The sequence below is a fragment of the Pelodiscus sinensis genome, chromosome 20 (genome assembly GCF_049634645.1).
Source record: "Pelodiscus sinensis isolate JC-2024 chromosome 20, ASM4963464v1, whole genome shotgun sequence".
NCBI classification, from domain to species: Eukaryota; Metazoa; Chordata; order Testudines; family Trionychidae; genus Pelodiscus; species Pelodiscus sinensis.
The window spans coordinates 26,124,981-26,147,517 of record NC_134730.1 but is presented as its reverse complement, the minus strand read 5'-3'; the positions used below and the strand labels follow the sequence as shown (position 1 = coordinate 26,147,517).

Here is a 22,537-nt window from a genome sequence, read left to right as displayed (position 1 = left end):
ACGGAAAAGTTTTCCGTTAAAAGCATTTTCGGAAAAGCACGTCAAGATTGGCAGGATGCTTTTTCGCAAAAGCACTTTTTGCAGAAAAGCGTCCGTGGCCAATCTAGATGTGGTTTTCCGCAAAAAAGCCCCGATCGCCATTTTCGCAATTGGGGCTTTTTTGTGGAAAACAATACTCTGCTGTCTACACTGGCCTTTTTGCGCAGAAGTCTTTCGGAAAAAGACGTTTGCCCGAATGGGAGCAGCATAGTATTTCTGGAAAAGCACTGATGATTTTACATGAGATCGTCAGTGCTTTTCCGGAAATTCAAGCGGCCGGTGTAGACAGCTGGCAAGTTTTCCCGCAAAATCAGATGGTTTTGTGGAAAAACTTGCCATTCTAGACACAGCCTAGGGGTTTGCATCAGCATAGCTAGATGGTTGCAAAGCAACAAAACCAATCTTGTGTAGCTGAGGAGACCCACCAAATTTGCTTTGCTTGCGTCCAAAGGTGGAGGTGAAACGAAACATTCAGCTGGTGTTTCCTTCCCATCGATGTATCCCCACTAATAATAATTTGTCCTCTGCTGTAAGCCCCTTTTCACCAAAACACACGTGCAAAAAATATATTGACCTTTCCTGAAGGTGTATGTGCCTCACCCCGTTTGAAGCAGGAAGGGGTAAGGTAGCCTGGCCTGACTGCCTGAGCTGTCAGACTTAAAAGGAAGAGTTAGCAGCTGTGACTTGTTTGGCTGCGGGATGGGGAAGCCAGGCGCAGGAGGCAGAGCGGGCGTGTGGCAGGAGCGTTCCTACAACAGGTGAGCATGGCTCCGGGGTAGAGCTGAGGATGGGAGCTTTGGAGTGGAGGGGAAGAGGCTCCAGCTTTGGAGGGGAGGTTGGGGCTGGAGCAGGAGGGGGTTACCTTGAGCGGCTCCCAGGCTAAGGCAGCTTTCTGCCTCTCCCGGCACCGCAGATCGTGCTGCACCCCAGTAGCAGGTTCCCAGCTATGGGGGAGCGGCGCTAGTGCTTGGGGCAGGGGCAGTGCGCAGAGGCCTGCGTGCTGTCTGCCCGCCCTCCTACCTAGGAGCTGGGCCTGCTGCGGCTGCTTCTGGGGCATAGCACAGTTTGCAGTGCCAGGACAGGTAGGGAGCTTAGGCCCCCCACTGCTCACCGGATCCTCCTGCAGCAAGGAGCCCCAGTGCCTGACATCCCACCCCCCCCAGCACTGGGTCGCGACCTGTAGTTGGAAAACCCCTGGTCTATGACCACCAGAAGCACTTGTTTTCTCCAGCTAGACCCTGGCTGGAGGAAACAGCCTGATGCTAGGTGGAAGGAAGTCCTTGTATGATTGTTCTGGTTGGAGTCCACACTGTGACGGTTTCTCTACTGGATGAGATGGGAATATTTCTTTCTTATTTTGGGACTTGATTTTTGGGCTAGTGCAGGCCCTCCCGCCCCACACACAGCGGGTAGCTGTTGGTTCTGTTGCTTCCCCTCTCTCTCCTCTACCTTGATATTCTTTGGGATACTCGGGAATAAAAGATGGTCTGCACCGTGGTGATCAACGTCAGGTGGACACGAAATCAGAATTGCTTCATCCATCTGTGAAAAGCAGCCACCTCTGAGTGAGATGTGGCAGCTGTTTTGATCTTGGGCCAAGACAGGAAGGAGTATTGAAGCACCTTTGGAATGGAATTGGCCAGCCATACATCTGTTCTGAGGTGTAAAATGTGTGGGCCAAATTCTCTGCCAGTGTAAGCAGGCAGAATTCTGTTGACTGTAGCAGTGCTTTGCTAGCTTACACCATCTGGGAATTTGCCTCTATGTAGTGTTAATAAGAAAAACTTGCAGTCTTTATTTTCATTCAGGATGGATGCTTTCTCCTTGCTCCTTTAAATCTGTAGCATGGCATTTGAATCTTGTGGGATGTGGGTGGTGTGTGTTTGTTCTTTTTTGTTGTTGTTTGGGGTTTCTTGTGGCCCACATTGTTAAACTGATCTGCAACACTGGAAGAGGCTTTTTTGTAATGCAACTTTCCACCCCATCATGGGCACGCCCACATGTTTGCAAGCCTGGGTGATGCTCTACAGCAGTGTTTCTCACCCTGGGGTTCCACAGACCATCGTCAGGGGTTCCGCGAGAAATCGTGGAATAAATAATTTTTTTTCTTATCCTGTAAGCCAGGGGTGTCCAAACTTTTTTCAAAGAGGGCCAGATTTGATGAAGTGAACATGCGTGAGGGCCGACCATTTTGCCTGACATTCTTTGAACCATTAAAATTAAATGCAAATTAACTATTTTATGCAAAGTTTATTGCAAACGGCATACTTTTCATTTCGTCACATGGATGACAAATCTAAACAGGTGTTAAATCACTCTGCCTTTCATATCTGAAGCCCAAATGAAAAAAAAATCCAGGAAGCTGAAATATGTGTCAGGAACATTGTAAAGTACATTATATATTATTGGTAATAAAGGTTGTCCGTCAACTTTTAAGTTCAAAAAATATGAACAGGAACATAACACCAAGTATACATGTTGTGTCCAAATATATTTATAACTGATTTAGACCAACTGACTAACTGAGATTTTACAATGTATTCATCTCAATACATATGGATTCGTTGGGGGCCATAAAAGATAGGTATTGCCAAATTACCTGTGGGGCCGTATTAAACCGGAACACGGGCCGCAATTGGCCCGTGGGCCGGACTTTGGACATGCCTGCTGTAAGCTGACATATATATATATATACAGGGCTCGACAAACTATAGAATCAACACACCCGTGGCGATTGGATTTCAGCCGCACGCCCCGTTTATCGGCAGCGCACGCATGCGCAATGCGGCTCTTGCGCAGTGCGGGGCTGGCAATCGGCTTTCACCGCCATTTGTCAAGGTGTGTGTGTGTGTGTGTGTGTGTGTGTGTGTGTGTGTGTACATACATACACCTCTTTACAAATTTTCTTGACAATAATTTAGCAGTAATTGAATTACGCTCCCTGCTGTCAACTTGGCCAAGCAAACGTTTTCATAGGTAGGAATTCCTCGGGATACGAAAAATTATTTTAGGGGTTCCTCCATCGGAAAGAGGTTGGGAATCACTGCTCTACAGCCTCCTTTCCTGCATGATGATGATGCAAATCTGGGTTTTTTTGCAGGTGGCAACCCTTTTATGGCACGTTTCTTGTCCTTTTTCTGCGCCAGTGAAGGTTCTCACTGCTTTGACTACGGTTTAGAATGTAGTTTTTGCTCCTATCTAAACCTTTCCAGTCAGCTTGGGGAAAGTCTTGTTTTCCTTGCCAAGAGCTTGACGGCGAGGGGGTTGGGGGGGGGGGGGGCAAATCTTCATAACTGCCACATTTTAAAGGAAGGAATTCTAAATAAAAAGCTAATCTCCTCCAAGGATTAGCAAAGCATGCGGCGTCTTGTCAGGCCTAGAAGCACAGTTCAGGCCTTAATGTTTCGGGACAAGAGGGAGGATTCTCTTCAAGCATATCTCCGTCACCCGCTGGCCGAGTGACCCGGGTGGCTCTTCCGAATGGGGAAGGAAGGGATTGTTCGTCTCGCTGAGGAGGAGTTGCTGCGCTGACCACGTTTGGGTTGAACACTGAGAAACTCAGCCCAGTGGCTGACATGCCTGTTGGTCTTTCCTGCTTCGGCTGTTTGCTAAGAACCTGTTTTGGCAGAGACTCCTCGTACTATGACATGCGGGAGATGGGTACAAACAGCATTGGGCCAACTACTTTCTGATGAACTTGAAAGGTGACCAGTGTGACTCTTGGCTGGTGGGCAGAAGGAAGGGCTTAGTGCATCAAGACGTTTCGAAAAGTGGTCGTCACTTTGAACATCTCCATCACAGGACCGTTTTTCTTCTCAATGTTGAGTCTTGAGTCACCTGGCTGGAGTGTGGGACTTCTGGGTTCTCTGCCACAGATGGCCCTTGTGTCCTTGGGCATGTCACATTCTGTATCTGGTCCCTGGTGGCAAAGTGAGGAGGAGGGCATTTCTTCCTCCCCTCTGTTGTCTGGTCTAAATAGACTGTCAGTTCTTTGGGGCTGGGACTGTCTCTACCTGATAAGTGTATTCATCTAGTCATAGTGGTGTTTGGCCTCTAGTGCTATAAAATCGGAGCCCCTCACAATCTTTACTGTATTTAACCACACCACACCCGCTAAGACTAAGTGACTTTCCCTTGGTCATATAGGGAATCTGTGGCAGAGAAGCAAATTGAACATTTGACCTAGGCCTGGCTACTTGAGCAGTCCTAGTGCAGTGGGGACCTGACTTTGGCTCAAGTATTTTGCGGCTACCACAGTAATCAGAGCATTGACCAAAGCTTAAGCCATTGTAAGGCGGGAGCTGCCAATCTGTTGTCACCAGACTTGGCTGCATGTGTGTTGGAGACATCGCTGTAGCCCAAGGCAGCAGCGGGTGAACTACGGCGCTTTCTTGGCACTCCATTTTCAGCTGGTGTCCTCACCTGAAAAGCGCGAAGCCTTTGCCATTTACCATCTACATAATTATGAATTCGAGTTTTCATATCCCCTACTCATAACTCCGATCACCTGAAGCAGTGGGCTGTTGCTTTTGCCTGTGGCGGAACTTTGTATTGGACTGGAGAAAGCGGTTTCCAGTCAGCGGTTTCCACCGAAAGCCCTGTGTTCTGGCTTCCCACATGCTTATGCCACAACGTAAGAACGGCCACACTGGGTCAGACCAAAGGTCCATCCGGCCCAGTGTCCTGTCTGCCCACAGTGGCCAATGCCAGGTGCCCTGCGGGGGTGAACACAACACGGAATCATCTGGTGATCCCTCCCCTGTTGCCCATTCCCAGCTTCTGACGAGCAGAGGCCAGGGACACAATTCCTATCCATCCTGGCTAATAGCCCTTGATGGACCTAACCTCCATGAATCTATCTAGCTTTTTTTGAACCCTGTTCAAGTCCTGGCCTTCACAGCATCCCCTGGCAAGGAGTTCCACAGGTTGACTTTGGGACAAGAAGGGGAGGATTCAAGAGAGGGCAAAGTAGGGTAAGGGATGCAGTGTGTGAGACAGATGCGAGGGGACAGGGAGGGCAAGTGCCGCCCTCGCACGAAACTTGCTGTATCTATGCAAAATTGTCGGGGGGTGAGGATTTCTGGTGCCTTGCTACTCACTTAACACTGGTGAGATGCACACTCACAGTGCACTCATTCTGTGCACTCTTTTCTGTGGAGGGCCAGACCTCCTGTGCTAAGGCAGCTTCATGGCGGAAAGCTGCCTTTTAAAGCCCTGGGTAGCAGGCCATGGTTTAGTGGCTGTGGTTCCTTCACTGGAACGGATGGCATGGGGCCGAGGCAGCTATGGCAGGGGGTCCAGCAAGAGATTCCAGACACACAGATCTCTTGGCACCTGGCAAAACTGGGAGCAGCCTTCAGGAGGACTGGCCTGGTGAGCTGCAGGGGGAATGAGGACTAGAAAGATGGATTAAAGCAGGGGTGGGTAACCTATGGCCCAAGGGCTGGATCCAGCCTCCGGCTTGCCTAGATCCGGACCTTGAGGTGTAGTAATCTCTCATCCCCAGCATTGTGGGTCCGGCGCTCCAGCCCCGCATCCCCAGGGAGCGGCGCTAGGTCATCGCCCCTCCATTGCCAAGACCCCACACCCTCCTCCCGCTCCTGCACCTCCTCTCACCCAGACCCTGCACCCCTGCTCTGTTCCTGCACCCTACCGTCCTCCCAGACCCACCAACCCCAACCCACTCCTGCACCCTCCCTCCCACACACTGAACTTCTCACTTTTGGCCCCACCCAGAGCCTGGGGGGGGCTCACAAAATGTACTGCATGGGGCCCCCCCAGGCTCGGGTGTGAGAGCACAATGTGGGGGAGTGTCTTTGTGCTTCCCGGTCAGAGGCCACATCAGGGAGGCGTGGGTGTTTGGTGTCTCTTTTCCCTTCACGTTTGTGCAGGCTGATATAGGTTTTTTTTTTCTTCCCCTGTGGGCCAGTGGCCCCTGACCCAAAGAAGATCCCCACCGGCGGCTGGGTGTTCCTCTGCTGAGATGGGATTCTTCAACAGTCCGTTTCTATGAGCTGCTGGGGCCACGCACCCACGTAGTTTGTAGCATGCGAAAATTTTCCACCTGGCAAAGTCTTGGTTTCTAGACCAGACAGTTCTTTCAGCGGCCGTGGCTGGAGGATTGCCAGGGTGCGGATGGAGGCAGGGAGGCGGGGGAGCAAGGTGGCCGGCTTGACACACCTTTCTGTTTCTCTGGTGACCTGCTAGAGCTTATTCATTCCCCTTCCTGGCCTCAGACGTCGTCACAGCGCGGAGCCTTCTGTTCTCTGCCTGTAGCTCGTCCGGGTGTACTCTCCTGCGGGCTGTAGTGAGTCAGGCTAGTGTGGCTGGCTGGGTTTTTCCTGAGGGTGGGGTCGACGGCCTGTGCTAGACGGGATGGTCTTTTCTGGCTTTCAGCTCTGCCTATGACTCTGCTGCTGTTGGGAATCTGGGATTCTGGTGGTGCAGACCAGTGCTTTCCAGTGGGTTGGGAGCTACTTGGACCCTCCTGCGCCGGATCCTTTGGCGTAGCAACGGCGGTGTGATGCAGGCCTGATGCTGAATGCAGAAACCTCACCCCTGCTGGATGTTGGTTTGCTATTACAGAATGGCGACTGTGCATGGTGCTGAAAACTGCAAATAGGGGACCTATACAAGCAATACACTCTGAAGGGTTTTTCCCCTCAAACTATTGTCCTTGGGTGGGGGCAATGGCAGGCTGTTCCAGTCCTCCAGAATATAGACTATTAGAGTTGGACGAGATCTCCGGAGTCAGAGTTTGACCCCTCTGTTAAAAGCAGGACCCAACTAAGTCATCCTATACAGGGCTTCGTCAAGCCGGGACCTCAAAACCTCTAGGGATGGAGACCCTAGGGAACCCATTCCAGGGTTTACCACCTTGTGAAATAGTTTTTCCTAATATCCAGCCTAGACTTCTCCTGCTGCAACTTGAGACCATTGCTCCTCGTTCTGTCATCTGCCGCCACTGTGAACAGCCTCTCTCCAGCCTCTTGGGAGTCCCATACAGGAAATTGAAGGCTGCTCTCAAATCCCCCCTCGCTCGTCTCTACTGCAGACTAAACAAACCCAAATCCCTCCGCCTCTCCTCAGAAGTCATGTGCTCCCGCCCCTGAATCACTTTGATTGCCCTCCACTGGACTCTCTGATGCATTCACATCCTTTCTGTAATGCGGGACCCAGAATTGGACTCAGTACTCTACATGTGGCCTCACCAATGCTGAAGAAAGGAGAATAATCACTTCTCTGGATCTGCTGGCAATGCTCTTCCTAATGCACCCCAATATGCCAGTAGCCTTCTTGGCTACAAGGGGCCACCCTGCTGACTCCTATCCAGCTTCTCATCCACTGTCATCCCCAGGGCCTTTTCTGCCGAACTGGAGTGTATGGCGTACGATGGACACTTTCCTCAGTGTTTCGATAAGGAATGAGAGAACAGTACAGTGGCAGGAAATATCATAGAACCCTAAGTCTGGAAGAGACCTCAGGAGTCATCGAGTCCAGGCCCCCAAGGCAGGACCAACCCAACTCAATCAACCCAGCCAGGGCTTTGTCAAGTCGAGACTTAAAAACCTCTAGAGATGGAGATTCCACCCCCTCCCTAGGGAACCCAGCCCAGTGCTTCCCCACCCTCCCAGGGAAATAGTTTTTCCTAATATCCCACATAGACCTCCCCCACTGCAACCTGAGACCATTGCTCCTTGTTGCCATCCGTCACTACTGAGAACAGCCTTTCTCCAGCCTCTTTGGAACCTCCCATCAGGAAGTTGAAGGCTGCTATCAAACCCCCCCTCACTCTTCTCTTCTGCAGACTAAATAAACCCAAATCCTTCAGCCTCTCCTCATAGGTCATGTGCTCCAGCCCCCTCATCATTTAGGTTGCCCTCCGCTGGACCCTCTCCAATGCGTCCACATCCTTTCTATAGTGGGGGGCCCAGAACTGGACACAATACTCCAGATGTGGCCTCACCAGAGCTGAATAAACGGGAAGAATCACTTCTCTAGATCTGCTGGCAATGCTCCTCCTAATGCACCTTAATATAACATTCGCCTTCTTGGCTACAAGGGCCCACTGTTGACTCATACATATGTCGCTTCTGTTGCTCTCTTCCACTGGCTCCCTCCCTGTGGGTTCAGCGTTTCTCTTCAGGCAGGGTTGTAGAGAGGAGGGCCGTGATGAATGAAACTGGGCTTCCATTGAAACCTCTTTAAGTACCAAACTGGGGAGATAAGCATGGGTGAGCTGGTGACGTTGGAGTCCGAAGTCCAACATGGCTAGTCCAGGCTGGGGTTGGAGAACGTGTAGGTTGGAAGGGGCACGATCTAAGCATCCACCTCTTCATCCTGGGCGGGGCAAGCCCCCCAAAACCCACAGGTGGCGATGTCTGAAGGGCTCCCCTGTGAAAGTAGGGCTGAAGGGGAGCAAATGGGAAGAGTGACTTTGTTGCTGATCATTTACACCTGAGCTGGGCTCAGCGGGGGAAACGCATCGGGACTGCAAGAGGTTAAAACTTTGCCCCGGTGTTTACTTTCGTTGGCTGCCACACTGCAGAATAATCTGTCAGCACGTCAGGTGGGGATTTATTTGTGCATTAAAAATGGCCCGGGGCGGGCGGATGTAGGCGCTCTGCAGCATGCTGGAAAATGTGCCTCCAGCGTCAAAAAACAGCCTCTCCAAATATTTCACCCTTTTAATAAGTGCATTTAATTAAAGTCATATAACTTTTTTTATTATCATTATTATTATTAAAAAGCAGGGAGGGGGAAAATTGGTGGCCTGCTGAGGCTAAGAGCTAAGACTGGAATACAAAGAAGAGGGGTTTAGCTGTTGGCTATTAATGGAAAACTCATCAGCAACATGTTGTTTCTCTTTATTTCCCTCCCCTGTTTTGATTGGGCATAGAAAGTCAAGGGGACTCTCGCTTTTCTCTCCCCGATCGCGAGGACCCACTTCGGTTCTCTTGAAAAGTTGCAGAACGATTAACTCTTCCCAAATCCAGTGGCCAGATTTTGTTTCTCTCAGATGTGCTAGTAATCTAATCTTTGTTTTAACGTGGATTGCCATGAATTTCTCCTCTTCTTCTTCCAGTAGCGTCAATGAGCTCATAAGCCAGGCTAAGATTTCGATTCATCTCTGGGACGGTGGTGACAGGAGAGGTTGTGGGGAGGCTACCAGATAGAAGGCCCTCTCCATATGAAGGCAGTGGCCTTCGCATGGTGCAAGAATGTGGGTAATAACCCACAGTTGAGTTGTGGAGGAGAGGGAAGAGGGATATGTCGAGGCAGGAATAAGGAAAACCCAGAACTGCACTGTGCCACAAGCTTAAACTCGGCTAATAGCGCAGCCCCGGGAAGCCATGTTAACTCTCCAGACTAGCTGGGCGAGGTCACGCAGAAAGGCCCAAGAGCCTAGGACCCGGTGAGGAAATAGACGAGTCGTCAACCACCCGTCCTACAGGCTTCCATGCAAAATGTTCTAGATGGCTTCAAATACCAGGGCAATTCAATAGCCTGCTGGGGGTCTGGGTCAAGTTAGGGATGTTGAGGACTAGTCGACAGGGTAGTCAACTAGTTGCTTCTCCCCTCCCCATTACTGCCTCTATTAGAGGCAGCAAGGGGGGGGTACTTCAAAGGGGCAGCGCCACACGAAGCCCGGGATCAGCTGTGTGGCGCTGCCCCTTTGAAATGCCGCGGAGGCATTTCAAAGGGGCAGCACCGCGTGGAGCCTGGGGTCAGCTGGGGAGTCCCCATCTGATCCCGGCCTCTGCGTGGCACTGCCCCTTTGAAACGCCACGGCAGCGTTTCAAAGGGGGCTAGCGTCACTCTGTCGACTAATTCAATAGTTGATGCAAAAATTCATTGACTATTCGATTAGTCAGTTACACAATACTTAACATCCTTAGGTCAAGCCAGTTACACTGGAAGTGGGGACTGTGAATCTCATCTAGTGCGTTTCCTCTGTTGAGCTCCCCGCTGTCAGCATCCGTCACCCAGCTCTGCAGAGGCCCAGGAAGGCTGTGACTTCCTGGTGTGTCTGTAGCATGCGGTTCCAGGACGCCTGACGCACAGGTCAGCGTTTCAGCCAAAGAACGCGCTCTCCACCGGGTGCCAACGGCACGTCCCCAAGATACTGGGCGAAGGGGTTTCTCCCGCGTTGTTTTCCTTTGCTGCTGTTCAAAGGTACCTGCGATACCTCTCCTGCATAGCTCAAATGAGAGCACGGGTAAGGGGATGCTCTAAACCAGCTGTTGTCAAACTTTTATTTTCTCGTGACCCAGTTGTAGAAAAACGTTGATGCTGCAACCCGATGTGAATTGACTAGCGTGTGGGCTCCGGGATGGGGCTGAAGATGAGAGCTTGCGGGTGTAGGAGGGGGTTCCGGCTTTGCGGGGGCAGGACTGGAGCAGGAGGGTCTTACCTTGAGCACCTCCCGGACAGCAATGCTGCGGGGGGGGGGGGGGGGGCGGCTAAGGAAGCTTCCTGCCTCACCTGGCACCGCAGACCAGGCTGCACCCCAGAAACAGCCAGCAGCAGGTTCCCAGCCAATGGGAGTGCGGGGCTAGTGCTTGGGGCAGGGGCAGTGCGTGGAGCCCCGTGCGCTCTTCCCCCTCTAGCCCACCTAGGAGCTGGGCCAGCTGTTGGCTGCCTCTAGGGTGCAGCGCAGTCTGCAGTGCCAGGACAGGCAGGGAGCTTCCTCATCCTCTCCACTGCTCCCCTGATCCCCCTGCAGCAATGAGCCCCAGGGCCCGGCCTTCCATCTCCCCCCCCCCCCAATCCTGGGTCATGACGCATCGTTTTAGAACCACTTCTCTAAACAGCATGTTGCATGTTTATCCCCATAATAGAGTTGTGAGGGTCTTTCACTTCATCAGGCAAGTAGGACTCCGCGTTGAATGCAAGTCGGAACTGAGCTCCCGTTGGGGTGGGAGGGCAGGACAGGAACAGCTGAAGTTGTGAGTTTGTGGGGGGGGGGGTTCCTCCCCCAGGCCAGAAGAGGCCTTTGGATTGTCTGGTTTGCCCTCCTGTATAACACAAGGCGTAGAACTTCGTTCTGTTAATTCCTGCTCCGAGCCCAATGACGACAGCCCATAGCTGAGAGTGTGGCGTACTGGAAGGACGAGGTACAAAACCACTGGATTCACGTGGCCCGATGATGGCTGTTCAGAATGGACTTGCGTTGGTAGAGTGGGGTGATGGGCTTAGAAATGCAGAAGCATCCCAGGTCTGTGCAGCATGGAGAGAGAAGATGCTAAATCCATTGCAGGGGTCAGATACTGGTTCCTTGCCATGAGTACTATTATTAAACCAACACTTTCCAAAAATGGAACATAAAATACTCGTGGAGATGCACTTCGTGATAGGGATGTGAAAATGCGTGTACCTGAATAACCGTATAACTGCTGAAAACGTCAGCGGTTACATGGTTTACATGCGAGGTGGCAGCAGGCTCACTGGGAGCCCATGCGTATAGGAAGTGGACTTTCAAGCCAGTTCCCAGCATGCACCGGCTCCCACCGGCCGTCCTGCGCTGCTGCCTCCGATGCAGAGGCAGCAGTGTGGAGTGGCTGGCGGCTCCCCAGGAGTTGTGTAGCCATGTCCCATTTAAATGGCTACATTTTTACATCCCTACTTCAGGAGAAAATTTAGTCTAGGTGATGATGGGATGGAGGGAGGGGTAGGTGTGTGTGTGTGTGTGTGTGTGTGTGTGTGTGTGTGTGTGTGTGTGTGTGTTTGCAACATGGCTATAGTTGCATCTGTGCTGGGTGCAGCTCTTCTGAGCATTGACGTTGGAGAGGATCTTAGAGATCAGAAACTGGCCAATGCTTTCTCACTGGCGGCTTCTCTTCCTTCATGGCGCTGTGGGGACAATGTCTGTCATTCAGTCGGGGTGCCTGCCGCCTCCCACGGCTGAGCTGTCCACGTGCCAAGCTTCTCTGTCTCTCTCCTCTCGCTTTCATGTCCCGGCTGACCTCTGCGGTAACGCTGGGTGCAGAAGCGGGGGCTGGGGAGCGGGAGGTGGATTTCAAAGCAACGCGAAGATCATAAGTCCCATTTGATCAAATTCCATGTGTAAAGGGTGTTGAGAGATCGTTGGTACACAAAGCGCTCTCTATTCCCACGCAGGCCACATGAATGCGAGATGTGCTTAAATGAAATGGCCCCATATGTAAAGCGGGACGCTTTCGTTGGTGTGTCGGATTCCTCTTCGAGATGCCTTGTAATGCAGCTGGGCCGTAGCAATTTTGAAGGATGATTGTGCAGTTTTTCCCCCCACCAAGCCTAGAGAGGGGAGAGGGAATGAATCTCTCTCTCCTCTAGGTGACCGGTTCCCTAAAATCACATGCGTTTGCACTTCATAAAAACCAAAATGGCTACAGTAGTCACTGTTAATAACCACCCCACATGTTGCAATATTCCTCTTGTAAACTGCGCTGGTATAAAGGAGGAGCATGGCAGCTTTCTGAGGACATAATTGAACTCCAGTGCTGGTGGGGAAGGGGTGCGGGAGATGCAGACAATGCTACTGAGCAGCGGGGGGGAGGCGGTGCCGGGGGGAGCAGTGGGTCTCAAACTTCTTGGCCCGTGGCCCATCCCACTCACTACAGACCTTTCTGGGGACCTCCAGCCAATCCGGGCAGGCTCCTTGCTGTGGGCCACCTGTAAGCCAGCTGCAGACCACTAGTGGACCACGCTTTGAGAGCCACTGGGTTAGAGCAATGAAAACCTGATGAGTTCTGGGTGGCATGGTTTAGGCAAAGCCATATGGGTACCAACAGATGAGGAGAGCTGGCTCTGTGCCTGGTGATCCTCTCCTTTGAAGAGTCTGGGCAGGACATAGCAACTGTAGACCTGAGAGAGATTAGGCCACTGTCTACTCTTTTTTTTTTTTTTTCTCCTCCCCCTGCCCTTCCTGAAGACCTGCAAAAGTACTGAAGGGCGGCTGCTAGTCTGGTGCAGCGTGTGGTCGTTGGAGAGATACTCTGCTGTGGAAATGGGGCAATTCTACAAGGAGAATTGATTGTAATTTGGAGACTGTTCCCAAACACTAGCTGAGCCCAGAGGGGGGTGGATTGTGGTTTCTAGGAACAGGTGTGAGGCAGCCCTTGCTGCTGAACTTTGCGTATCCATCTTCAAAGCACCTCACCAGCAGCACGGTGGAGGTTACCTGGCTAAACAGCAGCTTGGCTGCATAAATCTTCCATGATTGAATTTCTTCCTCCTCTTCCTCTCCCTTAGGCCCTCCTGAGCAGTGGGGATGAATCTCTTACTTGCAATGCGGTCTCTTAATACCATACGTGCCCGCAAGTGCACGGCCAGAGATGTGCCAAGCTGTCACTGATCCAAATACTTTGCTCAGCAGTGGCTATGCTGAACAGGTAGAAGAAGCTCGATCTTAACCCTAGCCCTTGGAGGCATTTGCCTAAAGCCTTGCAAATATTGACTTAATTAGGCCTCTCAAACTCCCTGGATCATTTTTTCCACCTCTACAAAAGGTGGGAAGGGGAGAGCAAGGTCAAAACTTTCCCACGTGGGGGGATCTAATGGCGAGATTATGGCAGCTAAAGGAAAAGAGGTTGCTGAGCATCCATGATTTCTGTTGGCTTCTCCGGGAATGTCCCCCCCGTCACGTGTGATACAATAGGGCCCTGGGGTTTTGTGTTGACGGATGCAGCAACAAAAGGGCTGGTGAAAGTCATGCTGGTTAGGGAAGAGGGGATGGCTAACTTGTGATCCCTGAAGTCTGAGTTTGGGGGTGGTTGATAGGATGGTGAGATCTTTGTAGCAGTGCCTTCCCCCATCTCCTTTTTCATCCTCAAAAGTAGGTTTTGCCGAAATGCCAGGTCAGTCCTCCAGGCGGTAGGGAGAGGGTTCTTCCCTTTTCTGGGCAATGTATGACCCTCTACAACTTGAAAGAGGGAACAATATCCGTGCACGTGTCGGAAATAACATCTTAAAAGATTTCAGTTGCACCTCCTAGACACTGAGGCCTGGTCTACATTACGTAGGAAGGTCGAAGAAAGATACACAACTCCAGCTACGTATCTTACATCGTGTTTCTGCGCTGTCCGCGCGGCATGAGATGGATGGGAGCAAACGTTCTCTTTGGCTTCCTCTACTCATGAGGAGCAGGAGTACTGGCGCTGATGGGGGCACCCTCTGAGTTCGATCTGGTGGGTCTGTTCTAGACCCGCTAAATCGACCTGCTGTATCGAACCTTGGAAGATCGACCGTGGCAGCGTCACTCTTCTGCATAGCGTTAGGCGTGCCCTGAATGTCACCATATGCTGTCGCAGGGCAGTGCAGTGACCAGATTCACCGTGTGTTTGAAGAGCGCTTCCTCCTTTTGCTGCATGAAAGAGGAAAGTGGCTGCGTGGGGGGGTGGGATTTGAAAGGAGGCACGATGGGTATATGCAAATAACAAACACCGATTCCCTGCTTTCTCCCAGACAGTCCTTCATGAAGCCTCCGGGTCAGACTTTTGGCACGCTGGCATTGTAGACTGAAATGGCATCGGATAGCCGGGAAGACACGTAAGTAGATCGCAATGCCATGCCTTGGTGGTTTGGTTTTTTCCCCTTTGCCGGTAGACTCATTTCATTAGCATTTCCCCCATGATAGTCTTTGATCATGCTCTTCACAGTGCTCCGTTGATGGTCAATTTTTTTTTCCTTGGGGGAGAGGGATACAACTACATAGCAAGCCAGGGTGTCTTTGACTGGACGTAGAAACAAAGCTAAATATTGTAAAAACAAACAGGAGTCGGGGCACCTTAAGACTAGCACCTGCATTAGGGTATAAGCTTCCATGAGCTACAGCTCACTTCCTCAGATGCTTGAAGCAAAGGAGGGGCAGGATACAGAGGTGGGAGTGCCACCTCAGTGCTAATTCAGGGTGGATGTGACCTACCTCCAACAATAAGGTGAGAGGACCTGAAGGGGAAATCACTCATTGTAACGAGAGCCGTTCCATGTCTCTATTCGGATCCCTTCTGATGAGGGTCAGATTTTGCAGGCGAATTCCAGCTTCGCAGTTGCCCCTTGAGCCTGAGATGGAAGACTTAGCACAGGATTGAGAGATGACGTGGGAGGGATAGGTTGACTCGTTTGTGTGAGCATAAGACCGTTGTGAGGGAAGTTAGCCCCAAGGATGTGGTGGGGATGCCATCGCAAATGGCAGGACAAAAATATTGACTTGCTCAATCACCTGAGAGACATTTCTCTGTCGTGCTTCCTTCCTCGTACTTTGGCTTCTTTACAGAAGTCCTGCAGACAGCACAGATTGGAAGAGAAAAAAGTACTTTGTCCGTGTTCTGTGACTTTTGGCAGAACAGCTCTGTGCTGGAGGGTTGGGGTGAGGGGTGTGTTACCCAAACCTCAAGTCAATGGAAGGACTCCCATTGTCTTGAATGGGCTCCCGGGTTTGTAGAGTCCAAATAGATACAAAGGTAGATTTATACGCAATCCCTAAAGTCCTGGGGGAATGCTGGAAACAAATCCGTGGCATTCTGTAATGGCCAATATACTATGTCAGGGGTGGGTAATTTTTAATGAGGGGCCACTCCAAGATTTTGGCAAGTGGTCAAGGGCCACCTTTTTACCAAGGGGGTTTGGGGTCTGGGACAGGGGAGCTTGGGGTAGGAGACTGGGTGCAGGAGGGGGAATAGTCAGAGAGGGTGTTTGGGTGAAGGAGGGGGTTGTGATTGGGGCAGGGGAATGGGGTGCAGGGTCGGGGAGGGGGTATGAGTACAGGAGAGGATTCTGGCCTGAGGGAGGTGTGACCTGGGGGAAGGGGGTGAAGAGGGTTTGGGTGGTGGCCTGGAGCAGGTAGCTGTGGTGAGGGAGGGGTGCCAAAGGCAGGCTCTGGCTGGAAGGCTCTTACCTGAGCAGCTCCCAGTCAGCAGCCCTGCGGGAACCTGGAGGCTGCAGTTGCAAGCTGCTCCAAGTGGCTCTGCTCTGGCGGGGGAAGGAGTGGTGGTGGGAGGGAGAGGCGGCTTCATTGGCTGCCCCTGCTGCCAGCAACATCTCAGCTGCTATTGGTTGGAAACTGGCCAATGGGAGCGGAGAGATTTTGCTGAGGGGCGTGACAGAGCACAGACCCTCCCTCCTGGCTCCCAGAATAGAGCAGCCATATTCAAAGCGGCTGCAGCTGCGCTTAAGGGTCCCAGCAAGGCAGCTGTGAGCCAGATCCAGTGGCTTGGTGGGCCGGATTCGGCCCGCTGGCAGCCTCTTGCCCACCTTTGCTCTATGTGCAGTGGCTGTCAGAAGAAAGAGCTCCCCATGGTAGCTGGTGGTGGTCTGTTTTCATAGCTGCGTTTTGTGCAATGAGATCTCATGACGCTCTCATAAAAAAAAAAAAGCAACATTCCCCCGAGTGTCGTGGGTCTGCCACGCTTTGAATGTGGCAGTGTGGTCGTATCCAACTCCCATCTGTTGTTGTTTCTTTTCCCCTCTTCCCGAAAGAGCAACTGTGTGTCTGACTCTTCAACGTTAGACCAAAGGAAACAGCGGAGCAAGAAAGAACAAGAGTAAAGCCGCTACAAGGGAGCACAGAGTAGGCATCTCCTTACAGTCTCTGCAACATGCAGCCGGTATCTTGTTCTCAGGAACAGATGGCAAACAAGGGGCAGGTTTTAAAAGGAGCAGTAACCCGGAAATAAGACATTGACGTTTCTTAGGGGGCTTTTTAAGCTATAGAGCACAAATATCCCTGTACAATTCCAGCAGGACAGGAGAGGGTATAAGCGAAATTATGATGGGGCTTGCATGTGGGGCAGAGCAGGGTTTTTGAATTTTTCCCCCCCCTCTGAGTACGAGGTTTTTGAGGTGAGCTAGGCTACTCCAGCAGCTCTACAGCTATTGCATAAACATGCAATCACTCTAATTTATAAAAAAGCAGCTGACCCCCCCCTCCCCCAACTGCTGCTACCCTCTTCTCCCCATCCCGAACACGGGCCAGTTCCCATGAATCTTTCTCTCTCCTCCCCTCCCTGTCTGGCGTGAACGCCGCTCGTTCTGTTTCAACTGAATGAACACACAAAAAAGGAGACCCACATTCCTTTGTGCAATCTTATTCAAACATGGCACGGCTGCAGTTTCTCAATTAATCAAAAAGTTTCTCTCTCCTTGTTTGTTTCCTGCTTGGCGCCCCCGCAACTCTCCTACCTCCTCCCCCCCCCCATCTCCTGGCATCTAAATCAGAGGCCTGGCTCCTGCCCAGCTTCTCTGAAGTTTGTGCAACTGGAGTGACACCTGTCCAGGTAAATAACAGGTGATTCCGGTCTGGTGGGGGGGAGTTTAGCTTTGATTGTGGTAAAATAAATAATGGATTTTGCGTTCTCCAAGCAGACTAGAGAGGTGGATGGTGGGAACCAGAGCAGGGCTTGAATATAAAAGGAAACGAGTTAAGTAGCGTCACCGAGCCCCTTAATTTTGCTGCTTTCTCTTCCTCCCCCGGTTCTCGTGTGGGTGTGATTCTAACCACCGTTTTCTTGCTGGTTTTCTGGGTCTGTCTTTCACCCACCTTTTCATTGAGGATCATTAGACACTGTCATGTGAATTGCATATTAATTAAGGTTGCAGTTTTGGTATGTAAATTTCAGGGGAGAGGTTCAGGAAAAAAACTAGGGGCTAGGCATGTAAAATCGGGATGAATCGGTTACCTTGTTAAACGTTAGGTTGACCCAACATTTAACCAATTAAGTGGGATCCATGGAGGGGACTGCTCCAGCTCAGCTGGAGCATCCTCCATACTACAGGCCGCGGCGCTGGGGCTGGCTGGTATCTGCGGGGTGCTTGGGCCCGCCCCAGACAGGAACAGATCCAGATGTGGTTACTGGTTAGCCTTTCATATCCCTTCCCACAGGCTCATGTATTAAGCTCTGTAAACCGGTTCCTCCGCTGACCAATGTTCCCTCTAATTTTTTCCATCCATGTGCAGAATAAATTTTGGTATATGCACCAAGGCACGTGCCCATGTGCACCACCAGTAGAAACCTAGGCTGCCGGCGGTGGGCGCTCTGCCAACCAGCTGGGTGGCACCTGAATCTCTTCTGGGCAGCTGCCCAAGCATTCATCTTGCAGGGAACACCAGTCTAGGCGGGTTGGTGTTGCACCTCCGTTCTGGAGAGGAATATAAAAATATCTGCATAGTAATGCTACCTGCACCTTTGTCTTGTAACGTAATGTGTTGTCTGGCTCATTGAGGATCTAAGCTCCCCATACAGTGTTTTTACTCGGTGTTTAAGAGCCAAGTAGCACCAGAGCCCGTGGCTGCTTATTTAATAACCCCTCCTAACTAGTTGGTTGAGAGTTAACCCATGAGAGACTTATTCCTCGTGTAATCTATTTTTCCCCCTGTTTTTGCTAACTGGTAGTGAACCAAACGTGACTAATTGTGAGTATCTTGGATGCTGTGTGTCAACTTGCTCAAAATTGAACAACCTGCAAGCAACCCATAATCGGAGTAACTATTTGTGGTGTGTACAGGTCAATAAGTAGCGGTAAATAGGGAACGAATATTCATGCAAATAAGAGGATTAATCTCCCTCACCTTGCTTCAGACCTGTTTAAATCCAAACCGCACCAAAGCAGGGATATACACCATGGCTACGTCTAGATTGGCATGATTTTCCGGAAATGCTTTTAACGGAAAAGTTTTCCGTTAAAAGCATTTTCGGAACAGAGCGTCTAGATTGGCAGGACGCTTTTCCGCAAAAGCACTTTTTGCGGAAAAGCGCCCGTGCCAATCAAGACGTGCTTTTCCGCAAAAAAGCCCCGATCGCCATTTTCGCGATCGGGGCTTTTTTGCAGAAAACAAATCTGAGCTGTCTATACTGGCCCTTTTGCGCAAAAGGACTTTTGCCCGAACAGGAGCAGCATAGTATTTCTGCAAGAACACTGACAATCTTACATGAGATCGTCAGTGCTTTTGCGGAAATTCAAGCAGCCAGTGTAGACAGCTGGCAAGTTTTTCCAGAAAAGCAGCTGATTTTCCAGAAAAACTGGCCAGTCTAGACACAGCCCATTTGACCTTAAGGAGTGGCTTCATATGAAGGCAGCAGCAGTAGATTGTTGTCCTCTGTGACTTAACCACCAGATGGGTGCGACAAGTGTGTTACTACTTCCAATTATGTAGCCAAGTGCAGGACTGTTCCTTAAAGGGAAATACCTCTGCACCAGCACATGAGAGTCGCTAATACTATGGGGACCTGGGGTACTGGAGGAGATTTGGGGTACAAGAAGGGGCTTGGGGCACTGCAGAGGTATGGGGCACTGGAGGGGGCATGAAAGGGGACCTGGAGTACAGGAGGGAGTTTGGGGTGTGGACAGGGGCTTGGGGGCACTGGAGGAGATGTGGGGTACCAGAGGTAATTTGGGGTACAGGAAGGGGCACAGGGTATTGGAGGGGATTTGGGGTGCTGTAGGGGCTTGGGCACCAGAGGGGGTGTGTGTGTGTGTGGGGGGGGAACCAGGGGTGTGGGCTTTGTGGGAGTAAAGGTACCCTGCCCGCCCTTATTTTTAATAATTGAGAGTACCAATTATTTAGACACTTAAATTGCATTGTATACTCGAGGGCAGTAAAATGTACAGTTGAGAGAAAGATGCACACTATATTAAGCCTTGTCCCTTATTTTTCGTGTTTCCGTCCTTGTTTCCATTCAATGAAAGTAGTAACCCAGAGGGAGAATCCAGTGGCCACGCAGAATTTGGAAAATAAAATTGTGACCGCTGTGTTTGCAGGCTTTAGCCAGCTTCTGCAATAACCTCGCCTCTTCGTTTCCACGAAGATTGGCAGTCCGAATGGAGCATTTCCCGTGGTGCAGGGAATTTCTCCATAACGGCATCTCTTCCGTTCCATGAAAACCTGTATTCTTCTCCTTCCCTTTTCTAAAAATAAACCCTTCCATTTGTAGCCATAAGCCAGGCCCAGCTTTGCTGAATATGCAAAATGCGCCAAAGGTCTGCCCCTGCCAACCGGATGCCTGCCTGCAGATTGGGGTGTTTGCACATGCACAGAGTTAGTGTGTTGCCTCATTGCCTGTCGGTGCGCGCAAATAAACACGTGCAATTGCTCACATCTACCAAAAAAAATCTAGCCCCTACCAGCCTTCTCTTCCCTCTGTTCACATCGGTCCCTTGACCTCGGCCAGAGCTCCGGAGGTGAAGGTTACGCTGCCTACGTGCAGACTCGGCTGGCCTCTGAGCGTCAGCTGCCAGCTCGCATGAGTTATGGTGCATGGGTCAGGTTTTATGGGTGTTCCCCGCTGGAGAGGGGCTGATCTTCTGGTGTCCTCTTCAGAAGGCCTAGGCATTGCCCTTCTAATCCGTTCCATCTTGGGCCCTTCTGTAATTTTGGCTGGGAGGGAAATTGAAGCCAGTGCGATTTCGGACTGCACAGGCGGAGGGCTTGCGTATAGGGCTCGTCTTCCTGGCTGCGCTCTGATGGAACGTCCCTGGGCATGCTGGCAGTCCAGGGGACCGTGATCCTGGGGTAGGCAGACCAATTGAGGCAGAGCTAGGAAAAACCGGCTGGAAGGATGGATGTACAGGATGAGGCAGGGTACAGAGGACTAAATCCTAGGCGCGTAGGACTGAAAGGACCTTACTAGAACATCTCGTCCAGTCCCTACACTCAGGCAGGGCTAAGTAATAACTCGACTGTTCTTGACCGATATGGTGACGCACATTTGGGGAAGACCTTGCCCAGGGTGGGGCGAGTGTGCCTGCCTCCTTTAGCGCATGCATGCAGTTCCCGGCTTTGTTCTTCCCAACCCACGTCTAGATGTTCGCCTTCCATCGTGAGGCAGTGTGGCCTAATAGGCAGAGTCAGAAAACTCCCCCTGATTCACAGGGCTATGCCGCTCCCCAGTTAGGAGACAGGGGAAGAGAGCTACATCCCCTACTGGTTCAGGCTCCCCCTCTACTGCATACCAACCCAGGGCCCTATTAATGGCTGTGGCTTGAGCCACTGAGTCGGTGGGGAAAAGCTCCAGCCAAAACACACTGACTCCCGGCTTTGTCTCACTCACCGGTTAGGAGACACCTTCCCCTGGGCTACTTCCTGCCTCCGTCCCCACTGCTGGGGGTGTGGGGAGGGGCTCTGTCTCATCTCCCTGGTGTGTGGGCTGCCCCCTGCTTGGCATCTCTGCACTCCGGGAGGCCTCTGGGAGCATCTTGCTTTCCGCCTGGGTTGTGGCATCTCCATCCCTGGATTTGCGCTGCAGCGTGCCTGGAGAAGACGGCGCACACCCTCTCCCTCCGGCTGTCAGCCTCAACTGAGCTGCTCCCTTTTATCCCAGCGCACCTGGAGCATGCCCAGTGAGAGGGGAGGGGCGTGGCTTTCTCAGCCCTCCATGCAGGGTTAACCCCTTCTCGCCCGTGTGGGGTGAGTGTGCCCCGTCGCACTTGGCTACAGGTTAAGGACACAGTGGGGGTTGAGAGGGAGAGTTGGGAGTATGTAGTCTCCAGTTGGGGTTTCCCTGAGTATGAGCACGAAGAACGGGGCGGTTCAGCAATCTCCCCATCACTCCATCGACCACTGAAAGGCTACGTTTCGATGCCTGCAGATGCCAGGTCAGCGCCGTTCCTCTCTAAAACTCAGGCAGGCACGAGGACAGCCTGTACCTGCCAGCGTGGTCTCTCCGTCCGGTGAGGAGGGTGTGGTGTGGAGGGTGGCAGGGGGAATTTGCTTCCCAAGCCACTCTAATGCCACCATCTTGGCTTTTCTTCAATGGATTTGTTTGGTAGTTTCTTGCCAACGACCAATGCGGGACGTCGGCGGAGGCTGTTGGAGCCCTTCGAAGAGGTGGCGTAGGTGGGGGAGAGGAAGGCTCAGTGGCGCACAGAAACCTTTGCATCCCGTTAAACGAAACCCTGTATTCACAGGCAAAGCCCTGAGCAGTTTCCTGAGTGTCCCATGGCACTTTAGGGGGTACAGACTGAGCTCCTGTTACAAGCCCTGCGTGGGGCGTTCTGGGATGGACAGATGTAAAAGGAAGAGAGTCTAGGTTTGTGCCATCGAAAGGGTCTCTTAACATGATCCTAAAGCATCGGGGGCGCTGATGCTGGTGCTTCTGCCCTGCGGCTTCCCCCATGAGGCTGGAGCACTGCCTAGACCCCCCCCCCCCCACCTTCCAGCCTGATCCTGCACCCCCACTCCACACCTGCACTCTCCCTCTCACACCCCAAGCTCCCTTCCTGGCAGCCCCCTCGCACACACTGAACCCCTCATTTTTGGCCCCACTCCAGAGCCTGGGGGGGGGGGGGGCGCACAAAATCTACTAGCCTGGCCACTCCCATGCTCTGGTGCATGAGGGGGAGATGAGTGTTTTTCTGCTTCCCAGTCGGCAGCCATGTCACTGAGGGCGTTTTGTTTTGAGGGGGGGCATTTTTTGCTTGTCACTTGTGTGCGCGCCCCCCCCTTCCCCCAGACTGATTTTTCTGTGGGTCAGAGCCCCCCCCCCCGACCCAAAAAAGAGATGAGACGGGGTGGTGTCAAGGC

At 51.8% G+C, this 22,537-nt stretch overlaps 1 long non-coding RNA gene across 1 annotated transcript in view; it reads left to right on the top strand.

The window, feature by feature from the left end:
* LOC102460467 (uncharacterized) overlaps positions 1–22,537 on the top strand; it is a 119,964-nt gene that overhangs the window by 55,135 nt on the left and 42,292 nt on the right. Inside the window, exon 2 of the long non-coding RNA XR_331134.4 lies at positions 14,485–14,568. This is a non-coding gene — a long non-coding RNA (uncharacterized LOC102460467). The remainder of the gene's footprint in view (positions 1–14,484; positions 14,569–22,537) is intronic.